The following is a 22,894-nucleotide window of genomic DNA, read 5'->3' as shown; positions in this document are numbered from 1 at the left end:
CCGACGATTTGTAGTCGGTGGCTAGCGATCAACTTTCTCCTGGCTACATAAAAGTTTTTTTGGCAAACGGCTAAAACCTATTTTTGCAAATGGTTGAGCAGTCCGCCTCCCCATAGGTGTCTATAAACATCGGCATTTTTCCAATCGGGCGACGCACCCACTCCGGAAATATGATTTTCGCAGGTGGTCAGTTAAGTCGCCCACTTGTGAAAATAATTCGCAAAATTAAAACCCTAGTTAGCTCCGATATACCGTTGCTGCCGCTGTTGTCGTTGCCGTTGTTGTCGTTGCCGCAGTTGGTCATTACCACCACGGTTCGCCATCGTCAGTGTTGCCGCCAAGGTGCCACAGGTCCAGCGGCCAACGCCAGCGAATCTACCCCTCTCGAGGTCGGCGCAACTAGATCGACCAGCGTCGAACACACAAGCACTAGATCCGCTATCATCATCGCCACCGCGAGGCCCCACAGCTCCAAGGGATAGCAGCGGCAGATTAGCCTCTCCTAAGGGCTAAGACCAGCGGTGGCAGATCTGCCGCCGTCGAGTTCCCAAGCGTTAAAAACACCGTCATTGTCACCTCGAGGCCCCGTAGCTCCCGAGGCCGCTTTTGGCGGATTAGCCTTTCTCGAAGCCGGTGCTGCTGGATCCGCTACCGCCAAGCTCCCGAGTGCCAGAATCGCCATCACCGAGCACCCCATCATCACCAAGCTCCCAACGCAGCATCCACCATCACCGAGCTCTCCAACACCGGATCCGTCGTTGTTCGAAGCCCATGCATGACGCTGGAACCAACTCTTATGTATGTGGCTGCGGCCATTGATTTTGCCGTCGCCATCATCGAAAGCCCAACGCTCCTCTGCCTCCACCGCCCGAAGCTGCCTTCGTTGCCGCTGCCAGAAGCCCACCATAGATGCCCTCTGCCTCACATCGCTGCCTGCAGGGGAGGAGTGGATACGAGGGAGAAGGGACCGATCGATTAGAGAGAACATGGAGAGAAATGAGGACAGAGGCTGATAGGTAAGAGAATAATTAATTAAAGGAGACAGACACAACGTGTGGCTGGTCAGTGCAATATTTTTACATACGGGTTTCTTAAGAGATCTATCTGCAAAAAACAATCTAAATTAACTTTTGGGGGCTGCTATATAACGGAATCCCGTTGGAGTACTGTCCCAACGGGATCGCTCCCTGTCTACCTCCCTCAGACGCGAGAGCGCAGGCCACCGTGGGAGCAGCACAGATGAGGCTAACACCAGTGGCGCTGACGCGGCCGGCGCCGACGACCTCTGGCGTGGAGGACGTGGCCGCCGGCGAGCTCCGGCGTGGTGCATGGTTGCATGGACGGCGGAGGATCTGCGTGGTGACAAAGACGGTGCCGGCGACGAGCTCTGGCGTGGGGCGTGGACGACAGAGGATCCTGCGTGGTGATGGCGGCGGCGCCAGTGATGAGCTTTAGCGTGGAGGACGCGGTCGCCGGCTAAGGTGATGGCGGCTGCCGGTGATGAGCTCCCAACGGAGGACGTGGTCGTCGGCGACGAGCTCCGATGTGGACCATGGATGGGGGAGGAAGCGGCTGCCGGCGATGAGGTTTGGGTTCAGTGTGGAGCGTGGACGGGGGAGGACGCGGCCGCTGGCGACGATGCCTCGACACCTCGACGCGCAGCTCCTGGTATCTAGTAGGTATCATCTGAATATGATACCTCACAAATATCATCCCAATACGTCGTAGAAATTGCACGATACCTGATAAGTATCATATGATACCTCACGAGTATCGCCTGATATGTGATAGGAATCGTATAACACCTGATACGTGGTAGAATCGCATGATACCTGGTATGTATCACCCGATACCAGCTAGTTATCAAGTAATACATGTAAGTTATCATATGATTCTTGCCACGTAGAAGACGATAGTTGCGAGGTATCAAGTTATACTTGAGTAGGATCATGTTAAACCTGGGAGGTATCATGATCATCCTTAGTATCATGTCCTGTTTCACCAGGTTTCATAGGTGATACTTTGGGAGGATCATGTGATACCTGGGAGTATTGTCACATTCTGATTTTCGTTTTAGGATTTATAAATTATTTAATAAATTATTATTAGAATTTATATTAAATGTTCATTAATTTACAAGTGAAGCTAAATGTGGGAAATAAAATTTGCTAAAAATAAAGTATGGCTGGATTTAATTTTTATTAAATTCGCCATAGTTAATTATACTATCTGGAATTTTCTAGGATTTTTCGGAACTCAATTCCTAATTTTAATCATAGAAAGAACATTTCAGTAATTAATCACATATTAAATTAATCATTAAATGGTCCTCTTATAACTTTGTTAAATATTTATAGTGTTCAAGTACTTTCAGGATTTTTCTTGAAATTATTCGAGCATTGGAAGTATTTTTAACAATTCAAAGATCATTTTACTGATTAATTTAATTGGAAAAGTAAATTAAATACCATTTTCCTTTTCGGGCTGAAACTGGAAAAGTTCACCTTCATTCCTCGGCCCATTCTCCCTTCCTTTCGGCTGGCCTTATCCCTCCTCCGAAGTCCATTTCAGGTCCCTCCTTCAATCCGGCCTAGTAAAGGAAGCTCACAGAGAAAGTCTGCTTTACGTCCCTCACTACTGTTCATTTCAACCTCAGGACAGCCGAACTGAGACCGAGTTGGCTCAGTTTTTCCCCTCCAAATCCGGCCTTATCTCTCGTGTATTCCGAAAATTAGTTGAGGGGATTTGTTTCCCTTATCCTCCTCTATCTTTTTCCCCAAAAATCCAGTTTTATCCCTTTAAATTAGACGCGAATTTGGATTCGTTTTCGAGTTTATCTCTCCACCAAACCCTAGGTTTTTCCGGCGCGATTCCTTGCGTTCCAAGCCTGATCTCTCTCTCCCGTGGCTATAAATAGAGTCCCCTCCCTCTCCTCTTTCGTTTGCCACCATCGCCTGAGCTCGCAGTCGGCCGTAGCGCCCTAGCCGCGTCTGCCCTAGCGCCGCCGTCGCCGCCAAGTTTCCAGCCGCGCCGCGCCGCCTTTGCAGCCACCTTCTCCGGTCGCCGTCACCACCATCGGATTCGCGAGGAGGAGCCACACACTGTCCACCACTCGGCCGAAGCCGAATCCCGCCGGAGCGCCGCCGACGCCGTCAAGCCGATCTGCTTCGCCTCCATCCGCGCCGTGCCGTCGCCTCGGTCGTCCCCGACCTATGCCGCCAACTCCCTCGGCATCGCAGCACCGAGGAGAAGCCCGTCCACCCCTCCGTTGCCGCTGCTCGTCGCAGGAAAGCCGCCGTCGTCGTCGTCCCTACTTCGCCGCCGTTCGGAGCTCATCGCTGGTTGTCTTCCATCATCGTTCGTCGTCGTGCCGCCCCTTGGAGAGTTCGTCTGGTCGTCCTCTTCGCGTAGATGCCCTCGGTTGGTGCGGCCGAGTCCTCTAGCGCCGGCGACCGTGTGGTCCAGTGTCTTATTCCGGCGATGATGTCATCAGTGACGTCATAAAGCTATTTTCTTTTCTAAAATAAATCGTTAATCCTTTTCTGTATAAGGCTAAAATCAGTTTAATCTTAAATTCATAACTAATTCATATGAAGTCGGAATGAGGCCGTTCAACTCTCTAAATTCATCTAAAATCATGATCTACATGTTTGTTTACTTTTATGTACTATTTATTTGGTTTTTATTAGTCTTTTTCTTCGTTTTGCTTGTTAGCTTGTCGTTTCCGTCGTTGTGAAGGTTCGTGAGTGCGTCGGAAGTGTTCAAGAAGACTAATTGAAGATAGATTATTGCAAGGCAAGTCACACAGATCCCAAACACAATTCCTTTCAGCATGTTGATCCTATATTTAAATTCTCTATTTATTTCAACCGTGCATTTATTTTTGAATGTCACCGGGTGGTGTGAACTTATTCCTTTGTTATGGCCTAAATGCTATATATATATATATATATATATATATATATATATATATATATATATATATATATATATATATATATATATATATATATATATATATATATATATATATATATAAATTACTTAGCCATGCTTAGAAACATTAGCACATGATTGGGATAACTAATGTTACACTATCACTTATGATTATATTTAATGGTAGCTCATGGTGGTCAATCGTGATTGGTTAATTAATTATTTGCCAACTAAAACTTGACAATGGTAGGTTTTGAGCGCATGGTTTTGAATATCGTGCTCATGACAATTAAGGACCGGTTCACGAGCTACTGTTGTGAGACATTAACCGTGCCAACCATAAGCCAGCGTGGGCAACGGCTTTACCTTTTGTATAACATGGTTCATTGCGGGGCACCAGACTGACAAGCGGCGAGAAGTCCATGGGGGTCGCTGGGGAATCCATGCCTATATTTATAGAGGGGGTGATTATGATCCAGGAATGGTGCACTGTGGTGAGTTGTGTTGTGCAGGGGTATTGTCACAGCCTCTATTCGGGTACTTTCCAGTATCGCGACGTATGGTAGACATGATGTTGAGGCTGTGTCTTATAGGGCCAGTGGTACACCTCTGGCCAGAGTAAAACTATTCGAATAGCTGTGCCCACGGTCATGGGCGGGTTGAGCAATGTTTTTCGTGATTAGTCTCATACCTCTCATAATAATTATTGATGCTATAACTGGTAATAATTTGCTTAGCACCTGGTTTGGAGTTAGATCTGTACAGCCGGGTATGGTTGTTCAGAATAGTTGGGCCTGAGCAGCATGGGCATATTTGCTGTGTGGCTTGTTGAGTATGTCATATGCTCACCTTGCAATAATCAATCAACCTCAGTTGAAGAAAAAAGATCTAGAAGGAGAAGACGTTTGGCTTATACCCCAGTTGAGCTGCCTGTGGGAGTGGAGCTGAAGCCATCGCTAGACCATTAATTCCGCTGCTATTTTTCTTTTCTTTTGTAAGTATGTAAAGATGTTATTATGATGGATTTGTATATTAAATTATCAATTTGTGTACCTCGGCTGATTCCTGGACGAGGATTTTATATACAAATAAGTTCAGAAATTACTAGTGAATTTCCGGGCGTGACAGGTATCATGATCCTCATATGTATCATGTCTGGTATCATCAGGTTTCACAAATGATATCCTAGGAGGATCACATGACCCTCCTCAAAAGTATCATTGTGTGATACCTATGCAGTACCGCATGACCCTACTTAGGTATCATGTCTAGTAACAAGATCCTATGGGTTTCGCAGATGACACTTTAGTAAGATCGTGTGATACTTGCGTTTCTACCACATATCATATGATACTTATGAGGTATCAGATGATACCTATCAGGTATCATGCGATTCTTACCACGTGGTGGGTGATGCTTGTGATGTATCAGGTCCTGATACCTAGCCAGTATCGGGTAATACCTACTAGGTATCATGCGATTCTACCACGTATCAGGTGATAATTGAGAGGTATCAGATGATACCTATCAAGTATCATGCGATTCTTACAACGTAGAAGATGATATTTATCAGGTATCATGCTATTCTTACCACGTAGAAGATGATACCTATCATGTATCATGCGATTCTTACCACGTAGAAGATGATTCTACCACACTCCACAGCCAGCCATGACCAAGTTAACAAGTTATTTGCACCCAATCTTGTCTCTTTGCTCCCCCGAAGCAGCAGATAGATAGGATGAAGGCCCGAACTCGTAGCAGGATCGACGGCCGGCGATGAAGGCGCCGACCGGAGAGGGCCCGCGACGGAGTGGGGGCGCCGGCGGAGGGCGCACCGGCTGGCCATGCAGATGGAGCCGAGGGTGGGCGTTAACGGCGGCGCCGTGGATGGCAGGCGGCGGTGCTGGAGCTCCAGGAGGCAATCCGACGACCACTTCACCGACGGCCACGTCGCCGGTGACGGAGTTGGGGCGCCGGCGGAGGGCGCACCGGCCGGCCACGTGGATGGAGCACTAGGCAGCAATCTGGCGACCACGTCGCCGGCGGCCACGTCTCTGGCGGCCGCGTCCTCCTCTCCCCGAGCGGGTCTTCTTCCCCAGCCTGTGCCGGAGTCGCCAACGGCCACCTCCTCCTGACAGCTTAGGCGCTCAGGCTCGTTCCTATTTGGATGGGAAAGGTGGACGAAGGGTATCCCGTCGGGTATACCGGTATACAGTATTTCCGTTAACTTTTACATACGGAAGTTATTTTAGCCCGTTTGTAGCGGTCGTTTAATTATAAAAATAAAGAGGTACGTATCTGCAAAAAAAATATTTTTTAGTATCCGTCCAAAATAAATTCACTTTTATACATTAATTTGAACATAAACTATACATCCAGATTAATTGAAAAAAATAAACTTATTTTAGAAAATTAGAAGAGGGGGTGTGTCGGTAGTACTCCACTATATATGCGATTAAGCATCTACATTAATTACAACAACAACACTATTTCTAACACTTGACCCCTGCGTCGATCTCCACCAAGCAAGCAGCTACTAGTACATTATTACTACAACAACAACATTATTTCTAACACTTGGCCCGTGTGTCGATCGCCAGGCGCAGCGTCGCACTCCGGTCATAATCCGACGGGATCGTACTCCGCTACTTACGCCAGCTCCGGCGGCAAGCGCGCGGAGAGATCGCCGGCCGGTAAAATGTTGAGCTCGCACGTACGACGTCGCACCTCTGTTCACGATCGTGAAGCGATCGACGCAACACAGCATTATAAACCCAGTGGCCGGCCTCCTCGATCACACACATCGATCTCCTTTAGCTTACAGAAACTCACAGCTCAAGAGAAGGCGACGGCAACAATGGCGACGGCGCGAGGTTACTCCTCCTGCTCACGGTGGCAACGGGCTGCTGCTTCTGCAGCGGCCAGGAAGAGGCGTAGCCGCCGCCGTACTGCGGCAGCGTGAGGACGGCGGTGGAGGCGCACAACATCGTCGACTGGAAGACGTTTCTGGCAGATTGCGCCAAATACGCACTAGAACGGGATCGCTTATCTGTGATGGGCTGAAAGCCTCATCACTATCGGGCAAGGCCTCTGTCACTGAGCAAAGGTCACTGATGTGAGGAAAAATCTCAATTGGGCAAAAGGCCGTCACGGATGGATGTTATCTCAATCAGGCCGAAAACAATGTCCGTCACAGATGAGTTTGACCCGTCAAACTAGCGTAGTTAAGAGCCCGTCACGGATGACTAATCTCAATCGGGCACACCGCTAAGCCCGTCACGGATGACTAGTTATCTCAATCGGGCATTTAGAGAGCCCGTCACCGATTGATTTGACCCCACGTGTTGAGTCAAACGAATCCCGGTTTAAATGATTTATCTCTATCAAGCTTACTCTAAAAGCCCAGCAAGGATGACATAGCTTTATCGGGCTTATTCTAAAAGCCCGTCACGGATGACATATCTCGTTTTGGCAATACTAATATGCCCATCAGGAATGAGTTTGGAACCAAAAAGAAAATAAAATTTTATAATTTGGCTAGCCTCAGGCCTTTGCTAGCCATGCCCGCTGCAAAAATTGACAGAAGCATATATATAGTCACATTCCCAGCAACCCCATTCCCAGCATCACAGCATTCACAGTCAATTCGCAACATTTATATTCCCAGCATCACAGCATTTACATTCCATCACAAAACATGCATTCACAGCCAATTCACAACTCATTCAGATTTGTATTCCATCACAACACATGCATTCACATCACATATACTCCCTCCGTTTTACAATCTAAGGCTTTTTAGCATTGGCCACATACATATAGATGTTAATGAATCTAGACACATACATATGTCTAGATTCATTAACATTTGAATAAATGTGGCAATGCTAGAAAGTCTTACATTGTGAAAAGGAGGAAGTATATGTCATTCACATCCATTTTTCTCTCCAAACCGCCGACATGCATCAAAACCTGTAAAGCTAAGTTAAATTGGAACAATTTTATATGTAATTAGAAATGCAAGTATATATAGAGACGGGCTACCTAGGATTTTACTCTAAAAAATTTAATTGTATTACAAAGAATATTTACAAAAATCAAATGTTTGTCGCATATGCATTGCAAATGTTATGCCATTCCGAGACGAGCTACCTAGGACTTCACTCTAAACATCCCTTTCGGTGACAAGATGTAGCGCCCGTTCCGTCGTGGCGCCTAGCGGGAAAACTATCTCTTAAAAACCCTAGTTGCGAAATCTGTTTCTTTGCTTGTTGTCTAGTGTCCGTGCCATCTCAGATCTCAAATCCCCGATCTATCGTCGAGTTCAATCTCGAATCCAAATCCTTCCCAAATCAAATCCCTCCGCAAAAGTCTATTTTGCCTCCCTCGGGTTCGATGGGCCGAATCCCTCTCGCCCCATCTCCCCCTCCCTCCCCATCTCTCTCTCTCTCTCACTCCCTCTCCCCCGCTCTGCCCGTGCGCTGCTCACGCGTGCGCGTGAGCCGCGCCGAGCCGAGCGCCCTCCGCCCTCGCTGCCGCTTCCCGCCGACGCCACCGAAATCGCCGCGCGCACCATGGTGGCCGACCGCCTGGTCGCTGCCGTCGTCAGCATCTGCCGCGCCTGCCCACGCCTGCCGCTCGTGTCGCCGCTCCGCTCCACACCGCCCCCGCCGTCATCGCCGTCGTCACGACCCGGCCCCCGCCACTCCACGCGCTAGCCTCCAAGGGACGGAGGCAGAGCTCCTCCTCCCTCTGCCGCGTCGCCCCCGCTCCCTCCTCCTTTTCCCAAAGTGGCAAGGGGCAAGCTCCCTTTCTTCCTTCCTTTTTCCTTTTCCCCTCCCCGTCGGCGTCATCCGCCTCTGTCGTCGTTTTGGCCGCAAGCGCCGAGCGTCAGCTCGCGCCTTGACCGCCCAAGGTCGGTTTCCAAACCGACATCGTCGTCCTATAAACCAAGGCGCCCTCCCATCGATTCCTCCTCCCGTTTCGCTCGCTGCCACCGCGCCATTGCCGCCCCTCTGTCTCGCCTCCACCGTTCATCGCCAAGCACCGGGAGAGCCGGTGCGTTCGTGGACGTGGAAGGGGACTCCGGGAGCTCGTCTTCCTCCTCTTCCCCGGCCCGAGGCCGGAGAGATCACTCCCGTGCCGTCGGCCCATCGTCACTGCGCCCCATCCGCACGGTAGTGCATCTCCCCGTTCTCCCTCCTCAATCCTTCTCTTCCCCTTAGTTTTCGGTAGTAGCATGTGTAGCCTCCCCGTAGCTAGCCAGCGCCGCCCCGACTGCTGCCGTCGCTCGCCGTGTGCTCGCCGCCGTCGCCGCTCGAGCTCGGAAGCGCCTCTCGTCGCCGGCCTCCCTCGATGCGTTCCCTCCTAATCCGGCGTAAGGGATGGGTTCCCGTATCCGCGTAGATGCTCTCGCCGCCGGGAATCGGCCCCTCGTAACCTCATCGCCGTTTCCCCCTTTTCTCTCCGCCGGTTGCCACCGCCGCAATCTGCCGCCGTCGAGCATCCCCCGGCGAATCCGAGCCGTTGGCTCGTCTCCCCTCGTCCCGTGCAACCTCCCGGTGTGCTCGCTTTCGCCTGTATCGCCGTGGTTCGCTCCGCCGCTCGCCGCCGTCGTCCGCCGTCCGTTCCGGCCTGCGTCGTCGTCTACCTCCCGCCGGCCCGCGTGGCAGCCACGTAGGCGCCACGTCGGCGCCACCTCGGCCGCAACCGGGTCAAGTAGACCCCGGTCCGCCGCTTCCCTCCGCTCCTCGCGCGCGCGGCCCACCGCGAGCCGTGAGGCTGCGCGTGGGCCCGCCGCACCGCGTCCTCCGCGAACCGCGCGCATGCGCCGCGCCTCCCTCCCCAAACCCTAGCACGCCCCGCGTGCGCCTCGCTCAAGGTGAGCCGAGTCGCCGACAAGAGGGTCCCACCCGGGACCACGCGGGATGGACCCGGCCCACCGGCTCTCTCTCTCCCCTCCCCGCCCGCGCGCGCCTTGGGCCGCCTTCTTGGGCCGGCCGGCCCATTAAGCTCGGCCGAGCCGCCCCTTTCTCTCGGGCCGCGCCCTAGCCGCCCGAGGGAAGTCTAATTTCCCTCCCTCCTTCTTTTCTTTTCTTTTCTTTTTCAAAAAGGATTTAAATAAATCCTTTTCCTTTAGACCAAAAATCCAATAATCTTAGAAATTCAATATCTTCCCAACCGTAAGTCCGTTTGACTCCGTTCAACTTCCAAAATTCCTCAAATCTCGAGATCTATCTAATGGCATGCTTAGAGGTCAATAATAGGGCTTTATTTTCGCTGTTTGCTGAGTTGTCCCGTCTCACGTGTAGTTTCGGAGCCTGAAGACCCGCAGTGCGAGGATTTCGAGGATCAAGCTCAAGATCTCGAGCGAGGCAAGCCACCTTTGAACATCTTGAGCCTATATTTGAACTTAATTATGTTGCTTGAAAAATATTATGCATTGATAGGATCGCACTTAATCTGCTTGTCCCGTCTGCAAGGCAGATTGGCGGACCTACCTAATTTGTTGCATTTGACCCTTCCATTGTAATTGTTATACCATGTTCCCTTGTACCCACCTAGTTATGCCTCGGTAATCATGCACTCTGCACGGGTATCGATGATCGCCTTCAAACTTAAAATCTGAGAAACATCTTGGGTAAAACTTGGGTTTTACAAAAGACTTGGAAAACCCGACACCTGGGTCGGTGCTTGCGAACTAAATGAATTTCCAAAACCGTAGACCGGGGAACGTACCGGGTGTACGGATTCCCGCTCTTGCACTTAAGGACCGTTTCCTTGGAATTTCATCCAAACATAAGACAAGTACGACCACATGGGTGGAATGGGACACCCCTGGCTGAGTAACTAGCTTATCGGGGGAGCCATGATGCTAAGAGACATGTGGATTCGCCGGGGTGGTGTCGGGGAGGACCCCTGGGCTTCCTGGCACAGTATGGTCTGGGACCTAATCTGGTGTTGGTCTGGGACCCCTCTCGTTGGCATATGGTGAACTTGTGTCGGCTTTCGAAATGCCTTGTCATGAAAGCCTTAAGGTCTCTAGTCGTGGCCGTTCTGCACGGGCTGGATGATCCGTGTTAGTAATGTCGTGTGGGTAAAGTGTACCCCCTCTGCAGAGGTTAATAAAACTGTTCGAACAGCCATGCCCACGGTCATGGGCGGATGTGAGGTGATTCCTAGTGTAGTTTTGTTTGACTGCTGCCTTGTGAAATTTGCTGTTGTGGAATGGGTTTGATGTTTGGAAAATCTGCGGCTGACGGGATCAGCCAGGCCCGGGTGGCCGTTTGAAAGCTGTTGGCCGGGTGCCAATCTTGATCAATTCAAAAGACTGATACATTGCACATACTCCGACCGGACGAGACGCACTGTCTCATCCGTGTCGTTTGAGAAGCACTCACTTAGTTGTTTCAGAAAAGAGTTTAAATAAAATCAATTGCAAAAACAACAGCCCTTCTTTGAAGCCTGCATTAAACACTTATTCACCATGGCTTGCTGAGTACTCCCGTACTTACCCTTGCTCTATATAAATAATCCCCCCCAGTTGCTGAAGAAGATGAAGCGGATCCCGCTGACGAGGAGTTCTTCCAGGAGCAAGCCGGCTACGATGAGTTTTAGGGTTTCGGCCTAGTTCCCAAGTCGCGCCTGTGATGTTTGGTCCAAGTCTTGGCTTCCGCTTCCCTTTTGTAATGCAGTTGTGAGCTCGGGATCTGTTCGCAGCCCAACATGACTGTACTCCTACTCTATAATAAAGAGACCTCTGTTGCTGTGATATTCTGTCTTCCTGTGATACCAGCACTGTTTCTAGGGACTGGTATCGATTAACAGGTTAATTTGGAGTGTCACGGGCTAGTTCTGGTCGGGACTAGTTCGGGGCGTGACACAAGATATCATCTAGTATGAATTGTGCTATCTCCTCTCTAATGATTTCGAAGTTGATTTCCGGAATCCTTGAAATAAATTCCTACATGTTCGGCGCCAAGTTAGTCTACATACTTGTAAATTCGTCATCCTATGTGTGTATAAACAATTGAATTACACACCTCAGGGTCGAGCAATGTCACCTTGTCTGCGAAGCTCCTCATGTTATGGCAGACATGGAACCCGCACTGGTCGCCAACTTGTTGACGTATTGGGAAGTCTTTCTTGTGACCGAGTTTGGGATGCCCATCCTTATGCCTCCCGCCTCTTGCCACGTATTGGTCCGATGCCTCGTTCAAGGCATATTCGATGGCCAACCAATCATATATTTCTGGCTTGATATTGGAGTTAAGGTAGTGTACCAAACTCCACTTCGGCGTTATTACCAGAAGAATCCAATGTTGCCTGCGAAATTATTAAATTGCTAGTTACATACTACAATTGTACGCGTCAAGTATTTGAGTACAAGTACGGTACACGCTTACTGTTGATTGTAGGCACACATAATGAAGTCCTTGTCTTGACGGACCAATAAGCAGTTCTTGATATAGCCCACCATGTTTGCTCGATCGTTTTTCAGCGTTGTCTTGTTGACGACAGCTGGATCGAGTAAGGCAACATGAGGTGCTTTACGATGGACATGCTTCCAGGTTAACCTATGAGCAAGACAAGAGTCAGGGTAAGCGTAATTTATGGACAGTTACTACCATATCACGTACCCAGAAATACTTACAAGGAGTAGCACTTAAGGAGGTTGGTGTCGATCGCTCGCACCCTGTAGAGATCCCTTAGATATTTGAAGTCTACGGCGATGAAGGCAGTAGGCCCAAGGAACGGCTGACCATCGTGTTGGCCCAACATGGAGGTCTCTCTATTCTTCCTCCTTGCGTTGGACTTCTCCATGTAGTACCCGTGCAACTCTTTGCATGCAGGGCCCATCTTGAATAAGGCATCGTCTCCGACCAATGGCATGCCCAATGTGAATTCGGCTGGAGGCTTTGGAGGAGCTACTGGCGCCTTGCCAAGATCAAGCTTCTTTGGGGCTAATGGCACCTTTACTTTTCCTCTCCCCGTTCCAACAGCTTTTCTGCGTGTGTCAAGCTTGGGTAGAGAAGATTTCGCCCTCTTGCTCCTTTTGGCAGGAGGGGGAGGTGCGGCCTGCTGTCGACCTCCATACCGTCCTCCCCAAAATCTGTATCATACTGTAATTGGAGATCTTCATCTCTTTGTTCAACGGCAGGAGGGAGAGATACAACAGTTGGATGGGGACGCGTCGGCAGCGGACGAGAACTTGGCGCTGGCCTTGGAGTTATATTGATCTCAATGTTGTGCTTGGGCCATTGAATAAAGGTCCCACGTGTAGCCCCAAGAGTCAGAATCTCGTCATTAGGTGGGTGTGGGATAGTGTAGCCAACCCAATTGGGCTTCACTAAGTCCACCTGAACTTTGGCATTGCTGGCTAGCAGTTGCACCCCATGCACTCGGGTCTCCGGGGTAGGCTTGAACGCTTGACCCTCTGCGGCAGTAATTGCAAATCCTGGTGTCACCCTAACGACTAGGGTACACGATGTGGGTTCCTGCGATAGATTCATTAGTGTCCTTAGTATATGTTGCAATGTATTGTGGTGCTAATACAATATATGCGTTATTAAGTTGTTTTTACCGTTATGTGGTCCACCGCAGCGGGGCCTTCAGGTTGTTCTGCCGGAGCCTCAGTTGATGCGCAGCTGCTACGCCTCTGCGTGGGGCTAATTACTTGTACTTTGGGACCGGGAGTGGCATCGGTCGACCTATCCCTAATGCGTGCCTCCATCCGAACCTCCATACCTAACAGCTTGGCAGTGAGCTCTTCTCTAAGCTCTTCTTTAAGCTCCACCCGAAGTTGGGCCATAAGGCGTGCAGCTTTCTGCGCCTTGGAAAGCTTGTGCTTCTTGTACTGCCACGCGTATTGGGGAAACCCAAACTTCCATGGAACATTGGAGCCAATGCCCCTTCTTCGTCCACGGTGTTCTTCGTTTCCCAACGCTTTCGTGAGGATGTCATCCTCGCGTCTTTGTGAGCAGACCTGTCTCTCAGCATTCAGTTCGACCTGGGGTACAGTTAGGATGCGTTAGACGAAGAATACGATACAACATAATGAAACTTATTCTATGTGTTCAACTTATGATTTTCTGGTACACCGCTTGATCTTCGGGATTTGGGAACGAAAGAGTTCCGTCACTATTCTTCTTCACCCTTGCCCTTGCCCAGTTCCATGCCTGCTGGACCGGGATATCAGCAAGCAGGGTGTTAGATTCCACTGCAGCTTCATCCTCCTTGTCCCATTCTGCCTATTTCCCTGCGTAGCCTCCGGTGCCAAGCCGGTGCGGGTGAAGGTTCCTTGCCTGCAGATCACGGTTGTCCTGGCTTTTTGCCCGAGACTCTTTCGTTGATTTGGCGGCATGGAACTCATCCCACACGGTTCGGGTGATGAATGGGTATTTCCCAAATGGTTCTGGCTGGGCGGGGTTGAGGACGTACTCCGTGACAAGCATTGTCTTGAAATTTTTCCAACAATTGCCCATCTTGCGGATAGCCTGCCGCTTGAGTCCTGCCTCAGCCTATGTAGGGTATTGGAAGCTTTCCTTGAACTGCCTCCAGGCCTCTTCTTTTTCTTCTTGAGGGACCAGATCGATGTGGTCCTTCAGAATAGTGAAGTTCCCCTTGCCAACCTTTGTAATATCTCACTTGGGCCATCGGTCGACCGTGCTACACGATCCTTGAACCATTCGTTGAAACGAGCACCATGTTCTCTGTTGATCCAAATATCTGATCGACCAATATTGTCCCGTCGAACTTTCGCTAAATGCTCCTCAAAGTATGGGGTTACTTCAGCTATCTGTTGCAGCACTGCGAAATGAGCCTGCGTGTAGGAAGCTTGATCAGGAACTATTCTTTTTCTGCCAGTTGTGCCGACACCTGCTAACCTTCCTTCGTGGCGAGACGCAGGAACTCCGATAGGATCAGTCTCGGCCATGTAATCGATACAGAACTCAATGGCTTCCTCGGTCGTGTAAACTTCAATGATGCTCCCCTATGGTTTTGCTCTGTTCCAAACGTAGGACTTCAGAATTCCCATGTACCGCTCGAACGGCCACATTTCTCTCATTAAAGCTGTCCCACATATTTTTGTTTGCTTCACTAGGTGAACAGTGAGATGAACAATGATATCGAAGAAAGCCAATAGAAAATACATCTCCAAGTGAACAGGGTACTGACAATATCGGCATGCAACCCATCTAGGTCTTCTGGATCTATAATCTTCTGACCGATTGCATTGAAGAAGGCACAAAGCCGTTGGATCGTGTGACAGACTTGTGGTGGTAGAATGCCTCTGATAGCAACTGGCAAGATCTATGTGATTAGCACATGGCAATCGTGAGACTTAATTCCAACCAGCTCTAGATCCTCCAATTTAACGTACTTACTTATTCTCGCACAATAGCCCGAAGGAAATTTAATATCTGCCAAACATGATAGCATTGCGATCTTCTCATCCTTCGACAATGTGTGGTAAGCTGGTGGGAGGTACACTCTTCATGTCTTCTCATCCGTAACAGGGTGAAGTTCACTGCTAATGTTCATCTCCTGTAGATCAAGACGCGTATTCAACCCGTCCTTTGTCTTGCCAGGCATATTCAGCAATAGCCCCAGCATGCTATCGCACACATTCTTCTCTACATGCATCAGATCAATGCAATGACGGACCTCAAGATCTTCCCAGTAAGCTAGCCGCCAAAATATGGATTTTTTCTTCCACATCCTCTTCTTATCCTCCTTGCTACGTTTTCTTTTCTTCCCAAACTCATTAGTAATGTCCTTCACCATGTTGTGTACCTGATCTCCGGACAAATCCGCAGGGGCATATCCAAGTTCTTTTTTACCATTGAAAATTTTCTTCTTCCTTCTAAAGGTGTGCCGTAGGGGGAGCCATCTTGTCACGCCCTAAAAATCGCCTAAATTAATAATCCATATTTTAAATCATTTCTAGAAATTATTTTAAAAGCCTACAAGTTAAACTCTAATAATCTAGGAAAAATTTCAACATAAAATTGTGCTATATAAAATTTAATTAAATAATTTTCTTGTTTATCTATTTTCTAGATTTTTTTGGAATTATTTGAGCAAGGAAAGTATTTTTAATAAATGAAACATCATTTCACGAATTATTTTAATTGGAAAAGTTTTTAAAATCCTCTCCTAGGCCGTTGGGCCGAATTCGGCCCAACATCTCTTTCCCTCGCACGCGGCTGTGCAGCCCAGTCGGCCCAGCTGAGCCGCCCTTTTCCTTTTCTTTTCTTTTTTCCGTTTTTCCTTTTTCTCAGCCAGCCCAAGGTTAAAAGTCTGTTTTGCGTCCCTCGGCACTGTTCATCTTCAACCTCAGGACAGCCGAACTGTGACCGAGTGGGCTCGGTTTTTCCCCTCCAAATCCGACCTTTTCCCTTGTGTTTTCCGAAAATTAGTTGAGGGGAAATACTCTCCTCCTTATCCTCTTCCTTTCCCCTAAAGTCTCAGAGACCAATTTCTCCCGGATAAACCAAATCGAGTCCGTTTGAGTTTATCTCTCCAAACTAACCCGAAGATTTTCCGGCTTCGATTCCTCTCGGTTGGAGCCCGATCTCTTCAATCCAAGCCTATATATAGCATCCCCTTGGCGTCCTCTTTCGTTTTCCCCAACTCCCGAGCTCCCTCGTCACCCGTAGTGCCACCGCCACGCCGCCCTAGCCGCCGCCGCCGCGGGCCGTCTTCGAGCCGCGCCGCGCCGTCGTTAGCGCCGTCGCCGCCGCTCCCCGTCGCCGCCGTTAGGTGCGCACTGAGGTGAGGAACGTCGGCCGCCTCTTCGCCGCCGTCGCCGGTCACCGGAGAGCCGCCGCCGCCGACGACCCGAGCCGCGCCGCCTTAGGAGCTCGACGCCGGCCGCCGTTCGTCGTCGTCCGTCGCGTTTTCTTGCACCGGTGAGTTCGCGTCGTCGTCCTCTACGTGTAGATGGCCTTAGATCGCTCGGCCGACCTCTCTATCGCCGGCGAGGTCGACGCTCGCGTCATGCCGGTGATGATGATGTCATCATGATGTCATAATCCTTTTCTTTTAGTTTTTCTTTATTAGATGCAAATCGATTAAACTTCGGAAATTCATAACTAAATCATTGTAACTCTGATTCGAGTGGTTCAAGTTGCTAAATTTTTCTAAAATCAAGATCTACATGTTAAAAATATCCACATGTACTCTTTATGCTTGTTTTTGTACTGTTTTATTGATTTTGTTCTTTTGCTTTAGTTTCCGACGTTCCCGAAGAGAGCGCTTTCGTTGAGGAAGGTTCGGAAGTGTTTGTGGAAGCTCAAGGCAAGCCACACAGATCCCAAACAACCCTTTGAGCATGTTGAACCCGTTTAAAGCTAATGTTTTATTTCAACTTATGCATTATTTTCGAATGTCATCGGGTGGTGAGTCTTTCCCAATTAATTAATGGCCGAAGATGACTTTATTTTCCTATGGGTTATAATTTGATTAGCTAGAACCTTATATATTGGTTTGGTTCAGCTAAATGCTATATATATATTTGCTTAGCCATGCTTAGAAACATTAACTCATTAATGGGATGAATCATATATACTACATTATTAATTATGGTTATATTTAATGGTAGCTCATGATGGTTAATCGTGTAATGTTAATTAGTTGATAATTAAAACCTGATTAAAGGTGGGTTGTGAGTATATGGTTTTGAAGGTCGTGCTTATGACAATTAAAGACCGGTTCGCGAGCTACTGTTGTGAAACATTTACCGTGCCAACCACAAGTCAGCGTGGGCAACGACTTTACCTTTTGTATAGCATGATTCATTATAGTGTGCCAGACTGTGAAGCAGCGAGAAGTCCGTGGGGGTCGCTGGGGAGTCCATTACCTCTGGTTTTGAGGGGGAGATTATGATCCAGGAACGGTGCACTGTGGTGAGTTGTGTTGTGCAAGGGGTATTGTCACAGTTCCTTTCCAAGGTACCGTGGTGGTACTGAGGCGCATGGTGACATGTTATAGAGTTGTGTCTTGTGGGTACAGTGGTACACCTCTGATCAGAGTAAAACTATTCGAATAGCCGTGCCCGCGGTTATGGGTGAGTTAAACAATGTTTTTCGTGATTAGTCCCACACTACTCATTAATGGTAATTGTGTTAATCAATTTGACTCCTAGTTTGGAATGGTATATTCCTGGTTTGGAGGTTTGATTTGTACAACCGGGGTTGGTTGTTCAGATGAAGTTGGGCCTATGCAACACGGGTGTGTTGTGTAGTGTTTATTTAATACTGCTTAATTATTCAACTGTTTTACTATTCTCTTAAATATTTAGTAAATGCTGTTTATGCAAATGAGCTTTATTATGCCGTCCTTTGTTATCCTGTGCACTTGCATATTTGCTGTGTGGCTTATTGAGTATGTCATATGCTCATTCTTGCAATATTCATTCATCAGAGGAGGAGTACTTCAGTGAAGGTGATGATCTGAAGGATTAGGCTTGGTCTGGGTTAAGTTGCCTGTGGAGTGGAGTCGCCATAGCTGTTCCGTCTTTTGGTTTATTTTTCCGCTGCATAGAATTTTATTCTTTGAGAGGAACTATCCACCTGTGTAATAATTTATTTCGCGAATATTAATTAGCTGTTTAAGAGTACTCTATTATCAATTTGTTATTGTGTGCCTCGGCTGATTCCTGGACGAGGATTTAACACACATGTAAGCGTTTGGAATTTTGGATAGAAATTCCGGGCGTGACACATCTCCTATGACCCATGTAAATCATCTTTCTTGATTTCTTCAGCCACATACTGTGTGTATGTTCCATACAGTCAGAGCATGCCTTCTTTCCTTTCACGGTTTGTCCAGAAAGATTACCCAGCGTGGGATAATCATTAATGGTGCAGAACAATATAACTCGTAGCGTGAAGTTCTCCTGACCATATGCATCCCAAGTTTCCACACCCTCTTTCCACAGATTCTCAAGGTCATCGATAACAGGCTTCAAGAACACATCGATATCATTGCCGGGTTGTCTCGGACCTTGGATTAACAAGCACAACATGATATATTTCCTTTTGAAGCACAACCATGGCGGGAGGTTATAGTTTGCAATAAGAACTGGCCAAGTGCTGTGAGAACTGATCTTGTCTCCGAAAGGATTCATGCTATCCGTACACAAACATATCCTCATGTTTCTGGGGTCGGCAACAAAGTCCTTGTGCTTTCGATCTATATTCCTCCATTGAATCGAATCCGCAGGGTGTCTTAGCAAACCGTCATTCCTTCTCTCTGTGGCATGCCAACGTACTAACTTTGCTTCATTGGGGTTGGCAAATATTCTCTTGAAACGACCAATGATTGGTAGATACCACACAACCTTCGCTGGACCACCCCGCTTTGACTTCTTTCCCTCCTCCGCGCTCTTCTTTCGCTTGTATTGCAGACAGGACAAGCATCTAAGTCCGCGTATTGCTTGTGGTACAATATGCAATCGTTTGGACATGCGTGAATTCTCCGGACCTCTAACCCCAGGGGACACATAACCTGTTTTGCTTCATATGTCGTCTCGGGCAATGTGTTCTCCTGAGGAAGCATGTCCTTCAATATTCCCAAAAGTTTTGTAAAACTCTTGTCTGACCATCCACTACTAGCCTTCAACTTCATTAGATCTAATGTTGCTGACAATTTGGTGTGCTTTGGCTTGCATCCTGTGTATAGAGGAGTCTCCGAGTCACTTACCAACCTGCTGAACTTCATGGAATCTCTCTCGTTCATAGCTGGGTAATCAACGTCACGTAACAAGTCTTGCAGCAGATCAGGGTCCACATGAACCATTTCACCACCCAATGGAGATGGGACAAACATGTCATGCTCTTCTTCATCTCCTTCATGATTGTTTGCACCACTTCCGTCTACAGCTGCACCATCAGTACCCGGATCTTGCTCTCCATGCTTCACCCAACATGTGTATCTCTCCATGAATCCCCGACGTATCAAGTGAGCGTGTACTTCCTTTTCATTTTCCCACGAAATCTCATTCTTGCAATCGCTACATGGACAACACATGTACTTGTCGTTTCTTCTTATCCTATCCTCCTCTGCGGCTTTCATAAAACTTAATACGTCATCTCTGTACTCCTTGTACTGACGCCTCAAGCCAGTCGTGTACATCCAACTTCGATTCATCGCTGAACATTGAACAAAATATTAGTTAACATCTCATAACATAATTACTACTAAATTAATAGGAAATGATTAGGACCCTTTTACTTACTTTTATGATTTTCCTGTTTTGTTTGCAAAAAAATTACAAAAATTCGCCCCCTTCAACCTCCCACCAAAATAGTGAACAGTAGGATAACTACGGACAACAGACTGCTAGAGTATATATAGTGTGCAAAGTATATCTCAATCGGGCCAAAAAAATGTCATCTCTAACGGGCGCACACTAATCTCTAACGGGCGCAAATAGAAGCCCGACACCGATAAGAGTCATCGGTGACGAGCATTAAGGCCATCTCAATCGGGCCTTCTTTGGAGCCTGTCACCGATGACACTCATCTGTGACAGGCTCAATATTTGGGCCCGATTGACATAGTGGAGGTCATCTCAATCGGGTCTAACTTTGAGCCCATCACAGATGAGTGTCATCGGTGACGGGCTATAGCAATATGCACCCCGACGAGTACATCTACAACGGCAAAAATTTAGGCCCGATTGAGATGACTTCGTTCTGACGGCCCACGTTGCCCAGGCATGTGATGGGCCGTCACAGATGAGAGGATCTGTACTAGTGACGTTGCCGACAACATCACCGGCGACCGTTACGGCCGCGACTCCGATGTGGTCATCAACAAGGCCATCGCCTACGCCGAGAGCCTCAAGCTCTCCGGCCATGGCAAGGAGATCTGGGTGTTCGACATCGACGAGACCACCCTCTTCACCCTGCCCTACCAGGCCAAGCATGGCTACGGGTACATATATATACTCAAACACTAGGTCAAAGTACTATTTTTTTTCTATCATGCATAAAATTTAATAATTCCTTCCCTATAAAAAAGTAAATTTGGAATTAATAAATATAAATGTGTACCTTAAACTCTTACTTTGACTATTTAATTTATTTGATTCCAAATAACAATTAGCAAATTATAATTATATATGAACTCTTTTTCAATAAAAGAAGCTGTAGTTAATACAAAAAAATAGATAACACATATGCACTACTCCATAGTATCAGCAACAGTGACCCATCCATGAAAACACCGGCGCTATGATGGTAGAGTTTTGGGTGCAAGACTTCACCAAACCACGATTCAAATTTTTGCCCATGAATATTACACACACGGGAGTCCCGTAAGAATTTAATGGGTCAGTGACTTGCAGTTGTTCTCCATCACTCTCATGAGCGTGCGTACATGCGTGGTGGTGTATGCATGCTCGTGTTTTTCATATAATAGAAAAAGTTCATAAAACTTGTTGTATTGGTTGGCGATTATCATTTTTAAATCATCATTTCCCTTTCCAGAGTTCAGCCATACGACCAACGCGAGCTTCCTCCAGTATGTGGCTAGAGTGAGCGCTCTGTCATTGCAAGGGACGCTGTGACTCTACCATCGGCTGCTCCAGCTCGGAATCAAGCCGGGGTTCCTATCCGGCCGCACCGAGGACCAAATAGGTGTCACCACCCACAACCTCCTCTCACAGGGCTACTCTAGCTGGGAGAAGCTACTGCTCCAGCCAGTTGGGCTCCAAACCTCAACTCAAGCGTTCAAGATAGTGAACGGAAAAAGCTGGTAGACGCCAGCTATATCATTATCGGCAACATCGGTGACCAGTGGAGCGACCTCGGATCACCGGAGGGTTGCCGCACCTTCAAGTACCCTAACCCTATGTACTACGTCGCCTAGCTGGGCCACTGGCCCCATGGCTAGAATATAATGGCTAGAGAGCTAGCTCATCGACGGATCCAAGTTCGTGTGTGTCATCTACGTAATTTCTTGTCATGAACTGTTTACTTGATTTGCTTGTTGGTTTGTTGATGAGATGGGCAAGATTTTAAAATTTGTAATAACGCGTGTTTGGCAGTTGGCCATATTCATTGATCAGTGTATTGTATTGAGAGAGCTGATTTTCATTGATCAATGTATTGATCAATGATCAAGCAGTTCCTTACATTAAACATATTTAGTAGTAATTATATTTGTCATTTCATACATTACGTGAATGTTATGAGTGGCATGATCTTAAAATAAGACAATAAATTGACAAGTCTCTATTTCAAAACTTTTAATTTATTCTAGTCTAACCTACTTTAGCTAAGCCAAATATTGGTTTTAACAAGTGGCAATTTAAAACATGAAGTCCATTTTTAGTACTTGAACTTCGATTAAATTGAAGTTCATTTTTGTTTACTGAGTTAAAGTCCATTTTTCAAACCCTGAATAACAAAACAGGTTATTTTTCACCCCAACACTTTCATAACTAGAGAATAAAAAACACCTTGATGCAGAAGTTTTACAACAGTTTAATTTGTTTGAAATTAACGTGATTTTCCTATTTCTACCCTTATTCATAGTATTTTAATTCATGTGACTGTCACTTAATTAGGTCTACAACCAAGAAACTTGCCTAATTAATTAGTTTTCATGGTAACGAACACTGGTGGAGAAACCATTGGTCGGTCGACCAGATTTTACAATAGTCCCGGTTGTATTAAAAACTAGGACTAAAAATATCTTTAGTCCCGGTTTAAAAGCTACAGGGTATTTTTCAATCTTTAGTACCGGTTAGTGTTACCAACCGGGACTAAAGATCTATTTGTAGCCCCAGTTGATAACACCAACCGGGAAAAAAGATCGCCATACGCTTTACTCCCGGTTGATGTTACCAACCGGGACTAAAGATCTATTTATAGTCCCGGTTGGTAAAACCAACCGGGAAAAAAGATCGACGTGGAGATCAGAGAGGTGTGCGCGATCGGATC

At 47.6% G+C, this 22,894-nt stretch overlaps 1 long non-coding RNA gene and 1 pseudogene across 1 annotated transcript; both read left to right on the top strand.

Annotated features, from left to right (window-relative positions):
- Positions 1-5,783: 5,783 nt before the first annotated feature.
- On the top strand, positions 5,784-21,818 carry LOC107280912 (acid phosphatase 1-like; annotated as a pseudogene).
- On the top strand, positions 16,267-18,700 carry LOC136356472 (uncharacterized). Its single transcript, XR_010741305.1, has 3 exons — positions 16,267-16,853; positions 17,176-17,241; positions 18,367-18,700. It is a non-coding gene; the product is annotated as an uncharacterized lncRNA (long non-coding RNA).
- Positions 21,819-22,894: the final 1,076 nt, after the last annotated feature.

The sequence above is a fragment of the Oryza sativa genome, chromosome 5 (genome assembly GCF_034140825.1).
Source record: "Oryza sativa Japonica Group chromosome 5, ASM3414082v1".
NCBI classification, from domain to species: domain Eukaryota; kingdom Viridiplantae; phylum Streptophyta; class Magnoliopsida; order Poales; family Poaceae; genus Oryza; species Oryza sativa.
The sequence above is the reverse complement of the archived record's forward strand: the minus strand, read 5'-3'. Positions and strand labels throughout refer to the sequence as shown.